A 21574-nucleotide genomic window follows, 5' to 3' on the forward strand; every position below is an offset into this window, starting at 1 on the left:
GTGATTACAAAGTTTCACCAAAGGTAATCCAAAAGCTTCACCATCCGTGTCATACTCCTTCCCCGCGTGCGCGACAAGGGCGCGCGGAGGCCAGTTCCACCGCTGCCCCGTGTCGCACGCACACCCAGGAATGCACACACTGCCCAGGGAGCCACCGTGCATTTTAAAGCGAGGATTCAAGGGTTAGAGTCGACGTGGCTCAGAGATCCGGCCCTACTGTGCCGCGCTGGCCTCCCAGCACGGGCCCCCCCCCCCCCCCCGGTAGCCTTCAGCTGAGACTCGGCCGCGCGCTGCGCCTCCCCGACCCGGCCGCAGCCTGTCGTCGCCCAGACAGAAAGCGGCGGCCGCACTCCCCGGAGTGGTGGCGGCGGCGGCGAAGGGCGGCCGGGCCACCGAGCCCCGCGGCGCGGCGCCTTTGTTGGGCCGGCTACAGATGGTGCCCCAGCACGCGGCGGGGCCGGGGCGGCGTGCGCGGCGGGGCCGGGAGGGGGCTCCGCGAGGGGCGGAGACTGCGGAGCAGCCAATCAGCGCGCAGCCCATCAGCTGACCGCCTTGCTTACACCAGGTGCACGCCGGCCGCCGGGAGCACAAAGCCGGGCGCACCGAGGGCGCCGGCCGCGAGCCGGGGAGCCAGGCGAGGCCCGTGCGCCCGCGCGCCCGCAGCGCGCTCCGGCAGGGAGAGGGGCCGGCCGGCGGCACCAGCATCCTTCCGCGCCCCGGGCGCCTTCCTCCGGACCTGGCCCGGCCGCGCGCACACTGCCCCGCCCTCTGCACCCCACTTCTCCTACCCTCCTTCCCAACCCTGCCTCTGTCCGGTGCCGAGAGCCGGATCGAGCCCAGGCCGACGCGGCAGCTGTTGCTCGTGTGGCTGCCTCGCCTCCCATCTCGGGTCTGTGCCGGGGGCCCCCAAGGAGCCGGTGCGCGCTGCGCTGCGGGTTGGGAGCGAGACGCCGGTCCGCCTCCTCCGTTCCTCCCGTTCCTCCCGTTCCTCCTGTTCCTCCTGTTCCTCTCTCCGCGGCCGCCGGGGCTGGTCCGCGCGCACCCCCACACCCAGCCAGCCGCGCCTCGGGGTAAGTGCCCTCGCCCCTCTGGGCAGCGGCGGGAGGTCTGAGCTGCAGCGGGGGTGGGGGGTGGGGGGTGAGGTCGAGGCAAACTTGACAGCCAAGCAAGCCCGAGAGGCTCTGGGGGGGACCCCGGGATAAGATCGGGCCTCAGGGCGCCGAGGGGGCGCGGCTCGCCGAGCTGGGGAAGATGACGAAGTCGGGAAACGGATCTAGTAAGCCCCTTCTTCCCCGAAGCCCCACGCCGGGGACGGGGAGAGCCAGTTTGCGAGGAAGGCCGGGTATAAATGGGCCACAGGCAGCGACAGGAGGCGAGTCCGCTGTTTTTCGGGGACGGACATGGGGGGAGGATGCCTGGGGACTCGGGGATAGGAGTCTGCAGGGACGGGCGCTGGGAACGCAGCCGGGGAGCTGAGCGCAGAGCGCGCCCGGGGACTGGGAAAGGGCACCAGCGCGGAGAGAAGGGGATGGATGGAGCGCGGGCAGCGGCCTTCTGGGCAAAGAGAGGGACAAGGGGCGTCATCCACACGGCGCTGAGTGTATCGAAGTCCGAACACCCTCACAGTCTGCTCTGCTGCGGGAGGTCTGAGGACAGGACCTCGCCGGACACGCTCCGGGCTCCCTCGGGAGGCCGCCAGGGATGATGAAATGAATTGTCAGGGAAGCCTCGGTCCTCGCCAGGAGCGAGCTGTGCTGGGCTCCCCGCGCCGCCGCCGGGTGGGGAGGGAGGAAAGTTTGCCAGCCTGTGTCCTTTGTGCGGCGTGGAGAGGGGTGTGGGCAGCCACCGCCGGCCAGGGCGGGGAGTCCCTGCCTGGTGCCTGGAGGGCTGTGGAAATCCAGCCGCGGAAGGGGCACCGCGCACCCGGGACAGGTGCGGAAAACATGTCCCGCCTGGGATGGTGGTGAGGGAGCTGACCTGGGTGCCAGACTGCGAGAGTCACCCGCCCTGGGACAGGGAGGGGACCTTGCCTGCGGGGCTCAGGGCTGCAGCCCCGAGATCAGAACCTGGCGCCGAGTGGGTGAGTGAATAAATGGATGAATGAATGAATGACAGGGGGTGTGAATAGTTTTGAGGCATTGGGACCACACAGGCAGAAGCCACGGGGACTCCAGAAAAAGGACCCTCCTCTAAATCTCAGGCCGCCAGACCCGGGTCAGAAAGGGAATCTGGGATTCCATGCCGGAGCAGGTCTTGCTGACTCGGGGGTTTGCTTGTAGGGTTTTCTGAAAGAGAGGACGTTTTGTCTCTGCGATGTGCTTGGGCACATCGGCTGTGGGATCGTTCATCTTACCCGGGTACCGCTCGTGACTCCGTTGTTTTGTGTTTTTTTCCAGAGCGAGGGCCGGAGGAGTGGGAAGTTCAGGAGGTAGTTGGATCAGTACTAGTCTTGAGGGAGAAGGTGGGGCTGTTGGCTGAGGGGCCCTGTGTGTCCTGATTTGCATGCAGATGGGAGCGGATCCTGGCAGATGTCTGGCCTCATCCATTCACATGAAGGAATGTGAAAAGACAAGGAGTCTTTAGTCAACAATGGACCTTCAGAAACATGGGATAAAGGCGGCAGTGTGAGCCTTTCTGTTTGGGAATCCGCATGGCTCTGCGGACATCTTTCCCCAGGAGCCAAATTCTCGGAGGGCTGTTGTGTTGAAAACCCGGAGCACCTCCTGGCCCCGCTACCTGGGACTTTCGCCCACTTTGGATGGTTTGAGGTGGTTTCTGAATGGACCCCTCAACTTTTAGGGTGTCTTTTCCCTTTTCTTGGGGTACTTTCCCGTCCTGCTCGCACTGGGTCTCCTTCCTCCTCTGAGAGCCACTTGGAGAGGGGAAGAGAGTCCTGGTTGGCCGACAGGAAAGTCTCACCGGCCTGACCACTGCCCGGTCCCGATTAGTTGAGTTGTTAAGGCACCAGACTTGTGGCACCGCCGGCAATGAGACCCCAGAGTTCCTCGTTAGTTACCTGCGAGAGTGTCTCAGGTCAAGGACCAGAACAGGGAATGGGGACGTGGTCAGGGGATGGACCCCAGAGCAGGGGAAACATCTGCCTCGTGGCCCCCTAGCTAGTTAGACCATGGCACCGCTCGCCTCTGGGCAAGGTGGGGCTGCTGGACAGCAGGTGGGGGTGGGGGCCGCCCGTGAGCCCCGGGATGACACCCACTGACAAGCCTGCTGGTGGCCTCCTCTTCTGTGCATCTCTGTTGAAGGGGAAAAGGGCCTGTTCGCTGAACAGCATTTGCCTCTGTAGTCTATATATTCACTGAAGAGAACATTAAAATACAACCAAAAAAAAAAAAAGCCAATATTATTTTGGGGACTCAGTGTTGGGGGGGGGAGGGGGGAGCAACAGACATTCCTCTGCTGTTTTACACATTTCCCTACGTTATTTTTGCTGGTTCAGTGACTTTGACACATAAGGCAGCATTTTCCCAGCAGGGGAGAGTTACCTGAGTCACATTTAAGTCAGGAAAGGTGCCAGCCAAGAGTGCATTTCTGCCGTGGCACTGCTGAGAAGCCAGAAAGTTAGCAAGCGATTATCACAGATTCGGACGCAACGTCAGCCTGGACCCCGTCTGCATCACGGGCGGGGAGGCTCGTGGCGCAGTACAGTCGCCGCTTCTAAACTGGGTTATACGCCCGTTTGTTGTCAAGCTATCACCTGGGTCGTTTCGAAACAAGCCTTGGTGACTTCAGAGTGACCCGAGCCTCATGGCTGTGAGGGCTCGTCTTGGGCGATGATCCCGCCCGGGTGGAATCTCTATCCTGCAAGTCTCACGAAAGGGACATTGGGCGCTCATTCCTCGGTAAATGGAAGCAATAAAGCAGTTAGTAGGAAGGGACCACTCTGCCAAATACAACCTCAGACCAGCTCCGACTGCAGGCTCCGGTTCTGAACAGGAACACGAGTAAGGGGTTCTGGTGACCGGCCGGGGCTCCCAGATAGCAAGGGGAACGCCACCGTGGCTCCCGCTCTGGGTAGTCCCGGCCGAGGCTACCTTCTTTTTTTTAAAAAAAAGGCTAACTTTTTTTTTTTATTATTCATTTTTTTTTTTTTAGAGAGGAGAGGGAGAGACAGAAAGGAGAGACAGAGAGAGAGAAGTGGGGGAGGAGCTGGAAGCATCAACTCCCATATGTGCCTTGACCAGGCAAGCCCAGGGTTTTGAACCGGCGACCTCAGCATTTCCAGGTCAACGCTTTATCCCACTGCGCCACCACAGGTCAGGCGAGGCTACCTTCTTGACCCCACACTGCCGGCGAAGTCACCACATGTTCTAAAGCAGTGACACTGAGGGGAACAAACCCTGTAGGCACCAGAGAAAAATCTCCCCATGCCGGTTGGGTGTGACTATAAACAGAACAATGGGCTTTTCACCTCACTGTAAATAAGCCATAAGCCATAAATAAAATAGGGTCAAGTATTGGACCTGGCTGCCACTTTCACTAGATTTTCATAATGTGCTTTTTTTTTTTTTTAAGCCATGTATTAGCTGCAGAATGATAGCTCTCCTCATGATTCACTTGCGCGCTAATGTAAGGTGGCTCAAACATTGTATTTCATTTTTCGAAGTGAGTAGTGTTGGACATCTTTATTTTGGGTTAAGCCAATCTAGAGATAAAGCACACTCCATTTCAGAATCCTAGCTCGGTTTCCGGGAACAATGGAAGTATCTTCAACTCATGAATAGAGCTCTGATTAATATTTTATTCGGGATGAGATGATAATTATATAGAGGGAGTCAGGAAAACATGTCTTCTCTTTTGTTTTTGGCTCAAAGTGCAGAATAGAGACAAAGGAGGAACCTATCGGTAAAATTCAATACTCGAGTGACCAGGGCGGGGGTAGGGGGTGGGGGAACCATTTGTGCTAAGAGTCTTGTTTAAATATCGTTTGCTTTTTAAATGGTCTTGGTTGAGCATCACTCACCTGCCTCAAGAGTAGGTTACCGGGTGTGGCCTCCGAGTCTCAAAGCATAGACACACGTGTAATAAACGGTTTCTTGTCACTGGCATCACAATAGATGGTAAAAAAAAGAAAGTAATATAGACCCTATGGCCACCCTATAAAACTGCTAATGATATTTTTTTCAATTATTAAAATACATACCATTTTATGTTACACTGGTTTGGCTTTTTTTCTTTTTTAAGAAACAATATACAGGCTTACATATGATGTTTTTTACTTTTTGAGTATTTTCGAACAGTCTCGGAAAGGTAGGCTGCTATGAGCCAGCTGACCAGTTATTTGGTGGGAAAGTAAGCTGTTCTCTAGTCACTGCGAGGTGATTTTGAATCAGTTTCTTACCGCCACCCGCCCTCAATGTCCGCATCGCTTTATTCATTTTTATTTAGTTATTTTTGAGACAGAGAGAGAGGAGGGCAGGGAGGAGCATGAAACATCAACTCATAATTGCTTCCCATATGTTCCCTGACCCGGGCAAGCCCGGGGTTTTGAACCGGCGACCTCAGCATTCTAAAGGTCCATGCTTTACCCACTGCGCCACCCCAGCTCAGCAATGTCCACGTTGCTGACATGACAGCGGTGGGTGAAGAACTCACTATCAGAACCAGTGAGATTGCGGAAAGGTCCGTGGAGGCCCAGCCTCCAGGACCACAAGTGACCTCAGCAGTGAACTCGGATGGAACCATCGTAAAGCACTGAAGGGACGTCGTCCCCAAGGGGCGGAGAACCAGGCCTTCACTTGCAGTGATGCACCCCAAGGTCCGGCACCTCTGACGCAGGGGTGCCCTCGGCGGTGTGACTGCCCCCGCTGGGACACGCGGTCCTGAACTCTGAGGACGGCAGACATCCCTCCGGGTGGCTGACGGCCTCCTACCCACGCTCCTGCTGGCCCGGGGGTGGGGACGTTACTTGAAAGCTCTGATGAAGATAAATGAGGTGTAATTTTCTGACCTGGGCCAATCGGGCTCACATCTGTTATAATGCTGGCCGACATGTGGACTCCACAGCTGTCCCCTCATTTGTGTATGAAACAAACACGTCGGTGGCCTTTTTTGGTTGCCATAGTTACACTCACACTATCCATGTGACACGATGTCCTTCTCAGTGAAAAGGTTTCTGTGGCAGATATTTTGTAGAGACCCGGGAGCAGGGGGACAACACTGTGAAGTCCGGGGGAAGCGTGAATTCGTCTGTTTCCTGGAACTGCCCCCTGGCGGTCCTGGGAGGAGAGCCGCACCCACCCCACCCTGGTGGCGCCCAGGAAGGGGCCACCCCAAGCCTTTGGCCAACCAGGATGTCCAAGGAAGGCCTTTCCAACAGTGCCTGCCCTCTATGGGAGGGAGGGTGTCCCTTAAAGGGTCATCTCCAGCCATGGCCTATTAGCTCAGTGGTAGAGCGTCAGCCCGGTGTGTGGAAGTCCCGGGTTTGATTCCCGGCCAGGGCACACAGGAGAAGCGCCCATCTGCTTCTCCACCCCTCCCCCTCTCCTTCCTCTCTGTCTCTCTCTTCCCCTCCCGCAGCCAAGGCTCCATTGGAGCAAAGTTGTCCCGGGCGCTGAGGATGGCTCCATGGCCTCCGCCTCAGGCGCTAGAGTGGCTCTGGTCACGACAGAGCGAAGCCCCAGATGGGCAGAGCGTCGCCCCCTGGTGGGCGTGCCGGGTGGATCCCGGTCGGGCGCATGTGGCAGTCTGTCTCCCGCTTCTCACTTCGGAAAAATACAACAATAAATAAATAAATAAGAGAGTCATCTCCAGGCACTCGCTGCCCCTTTGTACAGTGGCCCCGTGTGACATGGTGACCAGCGTGGACATTTGGGGTTCGTATGGGGAAACACTGGACAGCGACAGCATGGGTGCCCTGTCACCAGACCTGGGGATGGAGCATCGGTCCGCACGGCGGAGCAGTGAGCGCAGAGACAGGGTCCTCACTGCGGAAAATGAAGGAAGCGTGACAGGGAGAGGGGAAGGCGTGGAACTGGTTTCACGCCCATGACCTTCCCCTCTGGAAGAACTGTGAGCCCGGTGTTCCGGAGTATGGCTCAGCTGCACTGCGGTTCCGCCACAATGGTCACTGGAGTGGGGGCCGCACCGGGGTCAGGGTAGCCGGGTCCTGTCTCAGCTCTGACACTGACGTGGATGTGCAGCCTAGATGTCCCGTGTCCTCCCTGGCCGTGTCCTCCCTGGTCGTCACCTCCCTGGCCGTCACCTCCCTGGCCGCGTCCTCCCTGGCCGTCACCTCCCTGGCCGTCACCTCCCTGGCCGTCGCCTCCCTGGCCGCGTCCTCCCTGCGCATCCTCCCTGGCCGTCACCTCCCTGCGCGTCCTCCCTGGCCGTGTGCTCCCTGGCCGTCACCTCCCTGTGCGTCCTCCCTGGCCGTGTCCTCCCTGGCCGTCACCTCCCTGGCCGTGTCCTCCCTGACCGCGTCCTCCCTGGCCGTCACCTCCCTGGCCGCGTCCTCCCTGGCCGTCACCTCCCTGGCCGTCACTTCCCTGGCCATGTCCTCCCTGGCCGTGTCCTCCCTGGTCGTCACCTCCCTGGCCGTCACCTCCTTGACCGTGTCCTCCCTGGCCACGACCTCCCTGGCCGTCACCTCCCTGGCCGTGTCTGCGTGTGTGTGTAGGGTCCCGGCATGCTGGCCGCGGCTCCCAGTGTTGCTGCTGCAACGAATTCGCGTTTTGCCCCCAGTACGATGATGAACCAGAGAGCTGACGGTTCAGGGGACATGGCCATGATGGGTGTGCTTGTCAGGTGACTTTTTGGGGTTTCTAATTCCACAGCTAAGAGATTTCATTGTATTGTTTGTTTGTTTTTTAATGTCTTTCCCTAACAAGGCCCTTGCCCACCCCCTCACTGGACCCTCCTGAGGGACACAGGGAGCTGCCGGTGACCAGGGGCAGCACATTCACCTGGGATGCGTGCTGAGCACCAGCTGGGTGTGGCCCTGACGGGAGGGACTGAGACCAAGACACGGGCTCGGTTTTCCTGCGGCCTGTGCGTTCAACCCACCGTGAGCACTCGGGGCCCGTCCCTCACGGGTCCTTCTACTGATGTCTGTCGAGCGCCCCGTGGGAAGGGGACACTCCGCCAGCGCCACCACGGAGGTTTCCAGCCAGGGCTGGGTTTGGCGTTTGGCAATATTTGGAGACATGCTGGTCGGTTTTTGCCACAACGGAGGGCGGGGGTACTGTTGGTATCTAGGAGGTAGAAGCCCAGGGTGATGTGGAGCCCCTTGCCCCCAGCAGAGAATGAATGGTCTGGTCCACACGGTGGTGCTGAGGCGGGAAGCCCTGGTCCCTGGCTCTGTCCTCCGTGAGTTCAAGTCTAGTAGGCGTCACGGGAAGGAGACAGGCCAGGGACCCCTGCGTACACACGCACACACATGCACAGAACACGGGAGACATGGTAGAGTCCACACTGAGAAGTCTGTCTGTTTGTTTTTAAAATACAAAGCCCTGTACATCAAAATGCGTCTGGGAGAGAGGCCTCTCCGGGGACTTGAAGCTGCACCGACGTCTCACTTCTTGGGGACGGCGTCGTGTGTCCCCCTGAGAGGAGGGCTGAGGAGCTACGTGACTCCGTGTTCTTTTCATCTTCCTCGTTCTGCGGTTCCCGGGACAGTCCCACAGGACGGCAGCGCTGTCCGGAGAGTGCTCAGGACACAGACGGAACCGACCCACCCGACAGCGACGGAGCCGCTGGAGACGCCAGCGGGCCACCCAGCCAAGTGTCCTCGTTCCCCCCGCTGACGGCGGCTCCGCAGGGAGGACGCGGACGGTCCCACTGCCAGAGGACCCGGTGGTTAGCTCTGCCTCGTCCTGCGGGGACAGCCTGTCCCTGGAACCCCAGCCAACCTCCTCACATACTCATACAGGGTGAGATGTGAGGGTCCCTCAAAGCCACCCGGAGGAAGAACACGGAGTCGGCAGGCAGGTGCTGGTGGGACAGTGTCCCCCTCGTGCACAGAGGGTGGCAGTGTGGGAGCTGAAGCCCAGTGAGGAAGTCCCCAAATGGCGTCACCCCCACACACACACACACACACACACACACACGCCCACTGGAGAGTCCCCGTGGAGAGCCGCTCCATTGCAGAGAAGATGCTGTGACAGAGAAGAGGGAAACCTCACCCAGGGCTCCCAAGTGACATCCCCAGGGCCCCCCTGGTCCCTGGTACTGAGCGCAGCGGCAGTTCGGAGAGAGAGACCTGCTGGTGCCCGGCACTAGTGCGCCTCTGCCGTGTGCTGGGAGCCGTCCACGCACTTACGCACATTTGCTCGGCGAATCCTTGCCAACACCTCTCACACCCACTTTGCGGCTCAGGGAACGAAGGCACAGAGCAGTTGAGTGACCTGCCCAACGTCACACAGCTAGGGTGTGCCAGTGTCTGTCGAGCGAGTGAATGACTACCGGCCACGTGTAGAGGAGAGAGTCCTGCATTCAAACCTCAGTGAATACGTCCTGCTCTCCAGGCGGGGCACTTTCAAGAAGGGGGCCTTGGGGGGCTGCGGGTGACAGACGACCTCGCAGAGCTGCGCAGCGGCAGAGTGGGGATGTGAGCGGGGGTCCTTCCCACTCTGCACCCGCTCGGTTGGAGCCCTGGCCTCCGTGTCTTCCTCCTTAATGGCGCCGTAAAACCAAAGGGTTGGACTAGCCTGGCTCTCGCGGCCCGTCCGGCCCTCAACACTCTGTAATTCCATTCTCAATGTGAGGCTGTGTGAGATTAAAATGTGATGAATTTTCGTTACTTTGAAATTTGAAATGGGGCTTGGGCTTTCCAGTTCACCGATCGTCCCTGAATTGCCCTTTAAAAAACTAGGTTGGGATGATCAACAGAGTATGTTTTAACGTTGCATTATGACGGTTTTCAGTGGAGAAAGCACATGAGATTGTTACCTTCTCCAAACCGTGGCCACAACATGTTGAAGGAAGCTGTGTCATCATTGTTTAAGCGTAGCTGATGTCTAGAAATTAAAAAGACCGCAGAAAAATGATGATGAAACATTACTGTCTTTAACCTCCTCGGAGATGAGTAGATTGCTGGGTCTCCGGGTAGTGCCAAAGGACGTCACGAGAGCTCAGGACCACCGGCAACACGAAACATGCTTGAGATTTGCTTCCAAAGGCCGTTTTTGCTGGAAGCGATCCTTCTGACGACCCAGGGATGCTCCGGATGGCGGGCGTCGTGGTCCACGTGTCACGGGACGCGCAGCCCAAGGCAAGGCAGAGAGTGGGCAGCCAGACAGGTCTCCCGAGACAGGATGGAGCAGTTCCAGTGCCGTCTCCCGGTGTGGGGTCGGGAGTGATTCCAGCGGGTCTCAGTCCCCCCCTCTTTAAAGCGGGGACAGTGACCACAGAGCCTGCCTGAGAGAGTCACCGGCTCAGTCAATGAGATCACGCCCAGGAAACACTTGGTGCCATTTCTGGGCCAAGACGAGGGCTTGGTGGGCAGGAGCGATGAGCAGAAGTGGCAGTTCCATGCGGATATCTGACACTTCTGGCTGCGGTGGCGTCTGCGTTCCCACGGTGCTCGTTCGGAGGCACGTGGAGAGATCTTAAGGGACACGATTCAGAGGAGACGTCTGTGGAAGTCAGGGGCTCGCCTGCCTGTCACCTGGCGGGAGACTCAGGATGGCTTCCGATGCGCCAGGCGTGCGAGACACCGTGAGGCCGCCGAAGGGCTTCGAAAACCCTGGCGAACCGATGACCACATCAGAGCCTTCTCGCTTCTGGATTCTGTCCTGTGTCACACACCCCCTTCCCTGTCTGGACATACTGTACCCCCCCACCCAGGTGTCCTCTCACCAGAGAGGAAAGGCTTCATTCGTCATCATCTAAATTTCTCATTCCCTGAAGAGGAACTGGATTTCGGACGCTGTCTGACTTCAGAGAACCAAAGGTTACACCTCGCTGGACCCGTCGTGACGTCACGGAGTGGCCGGGCGTGTGTAAAACGCTCAGCGCGATGACTAGCAGGGTCCTCCTGGGAGCAGGGTCGGTCAGAAAGCGAGAGAAAGCCACCAGGCAGGACAGACGGGGGTGACTCTTAAAGAGACCCCCGGTGGAGTGACAGAGGGACAGTCCTGGGACTGACCCTCTCCCCCTGTGCCAGCCAGCAGACTGTCACTTGCACACGAAGAGGAGTGTTGTTGAGGACACCATGAAGTGAACGCCTCATTTTTTTTTTAATGTTTTTAATTCTTTGGGAGCTGGAGTCATTATTATTTGCAGAGAACTTCATATCCGTTGTCTCATTTAATCCTCCTAATCAGAGCTCCGCAATGGATAGGTGGCTTCTGCATTTACCGGGAACTGGAGATATCAGTACTCCGGGGACAGCCAGCCAGCCAGCTAGTCACCTCCAGCTACCCTTGCGGGCCAATGAACGGCGCTTTCTAAGTGTGCGGGGGGGGGGGGGGGAGCGCAGGGCCCCCCCGCAGGGGAGGATCATTGTCCCACTCTAAAGACAAGGAGGACACCGGAGATAAGGAATTCACCCAGCCTCTTCAGACAGACAGCCGCGCGTCAGACTGGGTCCCCGTCCCTTGCTTCTCCTCCAGGCCCAGCTCGTCACTGTGTCCTGGGTTTTCCCACCTCTCCTCGTCCTCACGTTCTAGGACAGCGTGTGTTTCCCTAATTTAGGATAATTTATCCCCATCATGGTCATTCACCACCAACACCAACCGCCGCCAGCTAACAGCTGGAGGGAAGGACTGGCTGACCCAGCGGGGGCCCCGGTGCCTAGAAGAACACCGGGTGCTTCGCAAATGCTCGGTGACGCAGAGCCAAGAGGGAGCTCCGTCCTGTCCCTTCCTGTGCGTCTGTTCCCCTCTGCCCTGTGGCTGCTTCTCAGTGCGTGTCACAGAATCACGTCCGGTGTGGCGCAGTAGAAATGAGCAGGTCCTGAACCCGCATTATACGCGGAGACGTCGGCGCCTTATTTCAGGGAGGTTATTACAGAGCGTTGAGCTCGCTTAGGGATGGTTTTGTGATACTTGATGCCAAGAAAGGGTAAGTCATCAAAAAGTATTCATTAAATGCAGGTGGAGCATCAAGTGCTATTAGAAGTGGGACGGCGGGGTGGGGGTGGGGGGTGGGGGCGGAAAGTAATTAAGTGATCGTCTGTGGACATTCCCAACAAAACAGAAAATACCTCGGCTCCGACGACACAGGTCCGGAGGTCTACCCTGTCACCTGCTGGCTGTGTGTGCTCAGTGAAGACGCCACTGGTTTGGCCCCTAAAGCCCTCACATCTGCAGGACGGAGGAGTGGACGTGAGCCCAGGGGGCCGCTACAGGGACATGTGTGACAGCACTCACTAGGAAGCTGAACCCACACACGGCAGGCACTCCCATCCGTCACTAGGCAGAGGCGGAAAGCACCACCTCCGTGCGGACCTTTCTCTGTGAGCAGGGGACGCAGTGGTCAGCGACACAGATGAAGCGTGAGCCCTTCGCTAATCCAGCGGCCGCACAGCTGGGCGTGCGGGTATGGCTGCGTTTGGTCCAGGGAGAGAGAGGTCCAGGGGCCACAGGGCAAAGTTAAAACACCCAGCCTTCTAAGAGAAGACACATCAACCCAAGTCTCCGGGGACCGGGGTGCTGAAGAGAGCTTCGCAAGCCACGGCCCGAGATTCGAGGGAGCGTGATGAGTTTGAGGACCCAAGAGAAGACCAGTGTGGATTAGACTAGGACAAAGAGGGGTCACTAGCTCCAGCCCTCCCTTTCCCCTCCCTCCGGAGTGAGGACACATGGGGTTCAGAGAAGACAGAGCGAGCAGCGCTCAGAGAGCGAGTCTGCCTGGCGTATGGGGGAGCCGGATGGGGTGCAGCTACTCATGGAAGTGGGGGGAGGAGCAGCAGGGTTGTTTCTGGGGGTGACCGTCGCCTGAGCAAGGGTGCAGAGCCCTTGCTGGTCGAGTGGCAGGCCAGCGCCTGGGTCACGGGCACAGGGCGTGCCGAGCTCCCAGAGCTGACAGGCACGCGGGGGACAACGCCCTCCCTCATATCTACGTGGATCCTGGGTGTATGGCTTAACCTCTCGAACCCTCGGTTAAAGATACAAGGGACACGAACGTGAAGGCAGGCTGTGTCCAAATTAATTGATCCTTGATTTTCTGCTGCCCATGGTCTCCACCCCTCCCCACCCCATAATACATTTTCCTTTGATTGTAGACCTGTGGTCTCCAACCCCCCGGGCCGCAGACTGGTACCGGTTCACAGAGAAAGAATAAATAACTTACATTATTTCCGTTTTATTTATATTTAAGTCTGAACGATGTTTTATTTTTAGAAAATGACCAGATTCCCTCTGTTACATCCATCTAAGACTCACTCTTGACGCTTGTCTCGGTCACGTGATACATTTAGCCGTCCCACCCTAAAGACCGGTCCGTGAAAATATTTTGTGACATTAAACCGGTCCGTGGCCCCAAAAAGGTTGGGGACCACTGCTGTAGACGAACCCTCGATTAAGACTTCAGACCCAGGTTAGCTGGCGATACGATGCGTGCTGTGCGCTGTGGTGACTCTAGTCTGGGAGCATCTCAGAGATCAAACCCCTCTGACCTGGCGTGCTGAGGCCTCACGGGCAGAACGTCCTTCTTGTTCACGCCCCACCCCCACCCCCATGAGACAGTCTGCCCGTCAGCCACATCGGGCTGCTGTCACCACGCAAGGAGGGGACCGATGTGGAGTGGGCCAGGTCCTCCCGGAGACGGAGGTGGTGAGTGATGTCCTTAGGGGGCTGACGACCCCAGAACCTCGCTGGTATTGACCTGTCCTCCGTGGAGACCTGCTCTCCTGCCTGACCTCGGCGAGGACGGCCCCTCACACAGGGACGATCTCCACTCCGGGCCAGCAGGCTGCCCCTCGACTCATGTGTTTGAGCGCCGTCTCTGTACTGACAGGCAACGGAGTTCGCACGCGAGTGATCACCGAGCCGCTAGCACGGGAGGTGGAGGAGACCGAGTCAGATATTTTTCAGCAGGACACAGAGCTGTCCATCGCACTCACGCTGCGCGTCACGGCGTGCGTCTGGGGCTCCCCCGAACCCCAGCGTTGCTAACCCACTTTTCTCTCCGCGCCCCTTGGGGTCGTAGGTCTTCTGCGCTGGGCCTTTGGGAGAATGAGCATCCAAGTGCCTCTCGGGCACAGCCGCGCGCCCAGACCCCAGTCTCACCTTTCCAAAATGCCTGCGGGATGGTTTCACACTCAAAATCCCATCCCTGAGGAGGCGTGGTCTCCAGGACGCAGACGAGCTCTGGCTGTACCAGAGGGGGCCGCACAGCCTTCTGCAGAGGGCCAGAGCCGCTACCACTGGGACCCGAGGAACCAGTTCCCCAGCCTCCCTGTCCTCTGCCCTCTCTCTGTGCACACAGGGGAACCAGCTGGCCCGCACAGGCCAAGCTCGCTCTGCCCTGGTCTGCTGTCCCTCATCAGTCATCCAGGCTCCCGCCTTGCTGTGACGTTTAACTCTTCCCTCCCCCTCTCCGCCTCTCCTCAGCTGTGACGCCTCCTAGATCCCCCCCCCCCAGCCCTCTCTGCCCCTGGCACCACAATCCCGATGCCAGTGTCCCGACCGCTCTGAGGCTCACTGTCAGTGCTTCCTAGTGGGGCTCGCCACCCACGATGTCCCCTCTCCAGTCTCTGTACGCAGCTGCTGGAAAGACCCTTCTGATCTTGTGGAAGGTATCTCAGCGCCTTGTACAAAGGTGGTCAGTGACCCCCACTGGCGATGGGACTGGGCCAGATCCGCCCCCCCCCCTGCCCACCAGACCCGCCTGCCTTCTCCACGTGGCTCTGTGTTCTGGGGGTCAGGCTGTGTGGGTGGGGTCTTTGCCCTCCGGTTTCCGGATCCGCGCCCCCCTCCCCCGCCCCACCAGACCCGCCCGCCTTCTTCACGTGGCTCCGTGTTCTGGGGGGGGTCTTTGCCCTCTGGTTTCCGGATATGCCCCCCGCCCACCAGACCCACCCGCCTTCTCCACGTGGCTCCGTGTTCTGGGGGTCAGGCTGTGTGGGTGGGGTCTTTGCCCTCCGGTTTCTTGTTGGCTTCTGCTTCCTACAGTTGCTAGCTTGGGAGTGTCAGCCGATCCCTTGTGAGTTTGCCTTAACCTTGCCTGTGCCTTGTAAATGGTCCCCTTTTCAAACTTTCTTTGTTCTCTCCTTTTTGAATATATCCTCTGATTTCTTCCAGGTAGTTGCCAAGTACCATCAACGAGAGGAAACTCCTTAGCAAAACCCTAAAGGCCTTCCAAATTAGGCACAGTCCTTACCTTCCTATGATTTCCATTCTGATGCTGGCAGCCCTTAAGTCTCACTCAGCATGACATAGCTCCTCTTCCATGTACCAATGCCCCTCCCCCGCAGCTCTGGGGGTATGCTGGGAAATGTACCAGCTGGCTCTCTGAGAAGATAAAGCCTGGCGTGTAGGGTCTGCCCATTTCCGTGATGTAAATACACCCACCATGACCAGTTTCAAGCTACTACAAAATGTCTCTGAACTTGGATTTGGAAACAAGTGCACTCCGTGGACCCAGGACACCACTGCTTTGCAAATAGCCTCCCCTCCACCTGGCGAGCCCCACCCCTCTGCCAGGGCCCTACACAGAACCAGTGCTCTGTAAACTATGCTGATTCGTTCTGCCACTCACGCAGGCTTGTGGAATGGTACCGAGTTCACCCACATGTTGATGGTAATACTTCTGAACCCAGAATTTTCTCTTGAGTGCTAACTCAGCCGCTAGATTTCTGAGACTTAAAAACCCCAAAGCAAAAACAAGCTACCTATCCATGTTTTCTGCCAAGTTGCCAAACCCTTGCTACTTCGAGTTGCCTAATTTTTTCAAGAGAACAGTTTTCATGTGTTGGTCTTGTTTTTAAATCTTGTCCTCATCATCCTCATTTAAACATAACTTGACATATTATTATTATTTTTTTTAATTCAGTGAGAGAGAGAGGAGGCAGAGAGACAGACTCCCACATGTGCCCTGACCAGGATCCACCCCAGAAGCTCACTAGAGAGTGATGCTCTGCCCATCTGGGGTCGTTGCTCCATTGCTCAGCAACCGAGCTCTTCTTAACACCTGAGGCAGAGGCCATGGAGCCATCCTCAGCGCCCAGGGACAAGTCACTGCAACCGAGCCATGGCTGCAGGAAGTGAAGAGAGAGAGAGAGAGAGAGAGAGAGAGAGAGAGAGAAGCGAGAAGGGGGGGTGGAGAAGCAGATGAGCACTTCTCCTGTGTGCCCTGGCCAGGTATCAAACCCAGGACATCCACACACCAGGCAGACGCTCTACCACTGAGCCAACTGGCCAGGGTAATTTGACGTATTAATAAACCACAATTAATATATGTTTTCCCCTATGGTATAACCATTTGAATATCCCAAGTTGAAACTGTGTCTCCTTAAAAACAGAAAACCCTGCAGAATAAACTTTTAAGGTGCCAGGTAGTTCTGGGTAGATTAGATTGCAGTGCCATCTATTCTACAATGTGTCTTATTAAGAAATAACCTTTTTTCCCTTAGTCAGCCTTTCTAAGAGACAGCTTCAGTTTCACTTCATTAAGAAGATGATTCCTGTATGTAAAGGTCAAGAGGTAACTACCGTTTCTATCGGGAAACTAGAGAGGAGAGGAATACAGATGACCTTCTCATAGCGTGGGCTGACTTCGTATTTTCGTGGCTCTGAGTGAAGGTAGGGATATTCGATTACAGAGTTATTCTCTTTACTTTTAACTTAATGAAGCCTGTGGGTAGAGGAGAGGCTATAGAAAGCGCTACAGTTTCTAACGCACGCGGGCACCTCAGTGTCCGCGGCGGTTCCTTTGCACCCTCTGGTCGCGGGAAGCCTAAACTACGTCATCAGTCCCCCCCATGTGTGCGCCCCGTCACCCTGACTCTGGGGCCCTTGGTCTCGGGCGCGCACTAATGTAGGGGAGCCCCTGGCACCACGGAGAATCTATAATAAGCAACGATTTCAAACTCGGGGAGGAAGTGTCCACCTGATTCTAATTTTACCAAAACAACTTAAAAACTGGATGATGACCAGAAATAAATCCTAGTGAACTAGAATCCACACCCCCCCCCCGGACCCCACGGTTTAGAGAAAAGGGAAAAATGGACAAAAATAAGTGCATCACTAAGACTTTAGATTTGAGGGGTGGGAGTGAGGGTGGGGGGTGGATTCCAATCTGAGTGGCTTATCAGGGCCCGGGAGAAATATGTCTTCCAAAAGTTGATCATCATAGTGACCACCCCGTCAGAGACAAGATGTGGGTATGGAAGAGGGAAAGATGGAAAGACTAAACGAACACCGTCCAGGAGGCTCCAGCGACCCAGAAAATGAACTCGCAGGTTCCCCGAGTCTCGTCGGCTGGTTCCCCAAGGTCCTCCTGCATCTCTGAGTTTTCTGGGATGTACACAGAGGGTGGGGGTACACTCACAGGGATCCCCGGAGGCCCCGGAGGACAGGTCGGGCAGGCGGACCCCCAACGGGACCCCCGACCTCACAGTGCGGCAGACTCGGCTTTAATCTCTGCCTCCGCACCAGTGCGCTGTGGGAACTCTGGCCGGTCACCCGGTCTCTGAGCCATCGCCGGGGGCCCCGCTGGGCGCTGGGAGAACACAGGGAGAGCCCCGCTCCCGCTGCTGCCCCTTTGACCCCCACTTTGGGCTCCCCACCCCTGTCCCCTGGCCATTGTGACACACTCACCTTACAAGAGGCGCAGGGTCCCCAGACCTTCAGAGGGACACTTTGAGCAGGCAGGCACCCTCCAGACTGTATTCATGCTCTCTCTCCTAATGATGAAGAAAATCAAGTTCCCTAAATCCTTATTAGAACCAACAGTCGTATAAAAATCACTTAGAAAAAAAAGGAACTTGAAGCCAAGTTTATTTTTAGAGCTCCGGGACAGATGGCTTTATTTTGCTACTTTAAAAAAAAAAAAAAAAAAAAAAGATGGCATTCTGTAGAAATACAATGTGCGTGTGGTCCATCAAGTCGAAGGGCACACACGGTCATTCCCCCGACCGCTGCCGTCTTTAACCTCGAGCAGCAGAACGTTTATGCTAACGACGCCTACGTTTCCATCTCTCGGTCTCCGGGTTTTAAAGGAAAGTGTTCATTTGGAAGGGCTGAGTGCCCGACATCCTCCCAAGCTCACCTTGAAACGCTTAGTCCTCTAACTGGCAAACGCTAAGTAGTCAGACTCTAGAGAAATTCCCCTAGATCAGAGCTAAAAGGCCTAGGCTCTCACCATAAGGATATTGGATGTTTAATTTTTTTTTTTAATAAAATTGTTAAAATGTCAGGTAGGTAACAGACACTATACTACTCGATTAAAAATATGTAACAACAACAACAGCAAAACAAAGCAGTACAGAACTCTCTGTGAGTTAAAAAATACTGCAATAAATATTCTGAAATGGGCCCTGGCTGGTGGCTCAGTGGATAGAGCATCAGCCGGCGTATGGATATCCTGGGTTCGATTCCTGGTCAAGGCACACAAGAGAAGTGACCATCTGATCCTCCTCCACCCCTCTGTCTCCCCTTTCTCTCCCTCTTCCCCTCCTGCAGACAGTGGCTTGATTGGTTCAAGCCTGGCCCCAGGCATTTAGGATAGTTTGGTTTTCCAAGTGAGTCAACCTCAGGCGCTAAAAATAGCTCCGTACTTGAGCATCAGCCCCAGACAGGGTTTCCTGGGTGGATCCCAGTCAGGGTGCATGCAGTAGTCTGCCTCACTCTCTCCCCTCCTCTCACCAAAAAAAAAAATAAAAATAAAAAAAAATATATATATATATAATATATAAAATAAATTCTGAAATAGATGTGAAAACATTTGCAGTTTTCTTAATGAGACATTGTTTTCACTGTTACACCAAACTTGACTTTGGTCCGGGAGCAGGAGCCAGTCAGACAAGGGCATAACGGAGCCGCTTGACTTGGTCAGCGTCCCAAACTCTCTGGTACTGGTGTCAGCAGCCTGCACATGGGCACCTTCCGAACCAGCCCCTAGTGAGTCTGTGTTTTCAGTGGTCCCTCTGCAGTTCTGAACGTTTAATCAAGAGCCACTGTAGCGGCTGGCTACCGTGTGGCACTTCCCAGCCTCGCGCGCGACAGGGTCTCCATCTCCTGTGCAAACACGGAGCGATGCCCTGGGAAGGACTCGTGCGAGGTGACAAGACCGAGTCTCCTGGGCGCGGTGAGGCCGCCAGCGTAAGGACTTCACGTTCAGTTAACATTTTAATCGCAGCAGTCATCACAGAGCCGTTATTTCATTCAGACACATATTACAAGAGGAGAATTAAAATAATTTGTAAAAAAAAAAAAATAGGAAAGGCTAGAATGAATCGATTTTGTGGTCCTTCTGCTGCGCGGCACTTGCTGGAACAGTAAATGAGCAATAAAACAGCCCGGCGGTTGGTTCACATTGTGTTCTGTTCAGCCTTCTGTTGGGTCTCAATTCAATGATGTTAAACTGCTACTTTATGATTCCAGCGATGCAAATAGCTCCTTTCCTCTCAAGAATGAGGGCGGGGGAGGGGGCGTCTTTCTTGATCCTCCATGTGATTTAAGCAGAAAAGAAACCCATAGATATGTTTGTTCCCGGTCCTGCCTCCTCCACCTGCTGCAGAACCTCAGGTGTAAAAGGGATTGGGGAGACCGCCGGCCTCAGGATTCTCCCGACTGGGATGTGCTGGCTGACTTTCAGCAGATTGAGGGGAAATGATCTTGGCACAGAGCTGACCTGGTTCATGAATAAGCAGCAGTCTTGCTTGCTGGGTCCCAGAAGACGCTGCAGAAGATCAAGTTGGTGAGTTTCTTTGAAAAGGAGGAAATGGGTGTCTCCCACCCCCGGACCTCCAGGCTGTGGAAGGTAACGACCTCCTTTGTCCTTGGCCCGTGTGGGGGTCCGCAGCGGGGAGAGGGAGGGCGAGGAGACAGCCCCTTCGGCGTGTGATAACATTGCGCTCACACCAGACAGCCAGGAGCGTGGTTCCCCTCCCTGTGGCACCGGGTGGCGCGCCCGGGCCACCGTGTTTCCCGTCCCTGTGGCACCGGGTGGCGTGCCCGGGCCGCCGTGTTTCCCGTCCCTGTGGCACCGTGGCTTTCCCATCCCTGCGGCACCGGGTGGTGCACCCAGGCCACCGTGGTTCCCGTCCCCGTGGCACCGGGTGGCACGCCCAGACCGCCATGTTTCCCGTCCCTCCGCCGTGGTTCCCGTCCCTGTGGCACCGGGTGGCACGCCCGAACTGCCATGTTTCCCGTCCCTCCGCCGTGGTTCCCGTCCCTGTGGCACCAGGTGGCATGCCCGGACCGCCATGTTTCCCGTCCCTCCGCCGTGGTTCCCGTCCCTGTGGCACCGGGTGGCACGCCCGAACTGCCATGTTTCCCGTCCCTCCGCCATGTTTCCCGTCCCTGTGGCACCAGGTGGCGCGCCTAGGCCACTATGTTTCCCGTCCCTGTGGCACCGGGTGGGGCGCCCGGGCCGCCCTAACAAGGAGCTACACACCAGGGCTTGAACCGCAGGGGTGTACCGTCTCTCAGTCCGGGGGCTGGAAGTCCGCAGTCAAGGTATAACCGCATCGACGGGGCTGCCTGCCACCTGGAACCTGAGAGGGACCCCCCCCTCCGCCCGTTCCTCTCTCTGGGGGGGGGTACTGACACACCTGGTGTCCCTTGGTTTACAGCTCCACGGACACACGCCTGCTCCGTGGTCTGTCTCCACAAAGCCATCTGCTCTGTCTTGGTCTTCATGCCATCCTCACTCTTACAAGGACACTAGTCCTGTTCGATGGGTCCCCCGCCCCACTCCGGCGTGACCTCACCTTAACTAATGATATCTGCACCGGCGTGGTTTCAAAGGGGGACTCGGGCTGAGAACCCAGTGGATGGCGCAGGACACAGTTCAACCCGGAAGAAGTCCTTGGTTCCGGACTGCAGGACTCGTGGTGACTGTCCCGGGCATGTGACACACATGAGCTCCCTCGAGCCTTTTAACAGCCTCACGAGAAACGCCACTGACTGCTCTCCGGGGGAGGTCGGGAGACCAGGAGAGCCACGAGCCTGCCGGCCCAACCTGCCTTCGACCTGCTGGTGCCAAAACGGGGTTCCCCCTGCCCGGAGGGGCTGCCTCCTGGGGTCACGTTTCCTGGCCCGCTTTGCTCTCCTTCCAGGGGGGAATACGGAGAGAGTTTCCCGGGCCCTCAGAACCCACGTCCACCTTTGCCGCCGTCAGAGGAGTTTGCCTTGCTCGTTTTGAGAAGGACTTTTATCTCCTTTCTCCTGGGATTATCTTGCCCAAAGACTCGATCCAGAAATGACAAAGGTCTCTGATGGCCGGCAGCTGAAAGGTCTACAGTGCAAACCACATAGGTCCATTCTCACCGAAAACAGCCTGTTCTTTCCAACAAGAACGTCTGCGTGTCCACCTGTGTGCTCAGCCCTCTCTGCTGGGCTCTGTCGCACGCTGGCCCTCAGAAAGTCTTCATTTCCAACAAGAACGTCTGCGTGTCCACCTGTGTGCTCAGCCCTCTCTGCTGGGCTCTGTCGCACGCTGGCCCTCAGAA

General features: G+C 56.8%; 1 protein-coding gene across 1 annotated transcript in view; it reads left to right on the top strand.

Moving 5' to 3' along the window:
• The first annotated feature begins 608 nt into the window (after positions 1-608).
• The window catches only part of LRRN1 (leucine rich repeat neuronal 1), a 40846-nt gene continuing 19880 nt past the window's right edge, over positions 609-21574 (top strand). The window contains exon 1 of the mRNA XM_066245534.1: positions 609-1070. The gene's annotated coding sequence lies outside the window, so the exon portion shown is untranslated. The remainder of the gene's footprint in view (positions 1071-21574) is intronic.

The sequence above is a fragment of the Saccopteryx bilineata genome, chromosome 10 (assembly GCF_036850765.1).
Source record: "Saccopteryx bilineata isolate mSacBil1 chromosome 10, mSacBil1_pri_phased_curated, whole genome shotgun sequence".
In the NCBI taxonomy this organism is placed as follows: Eukaryota; Metazoa; Chordata; class Mammalia; order Chiroptera; family Emballonuridae; genus Saccopteryx; species Saccopteryx bilineata.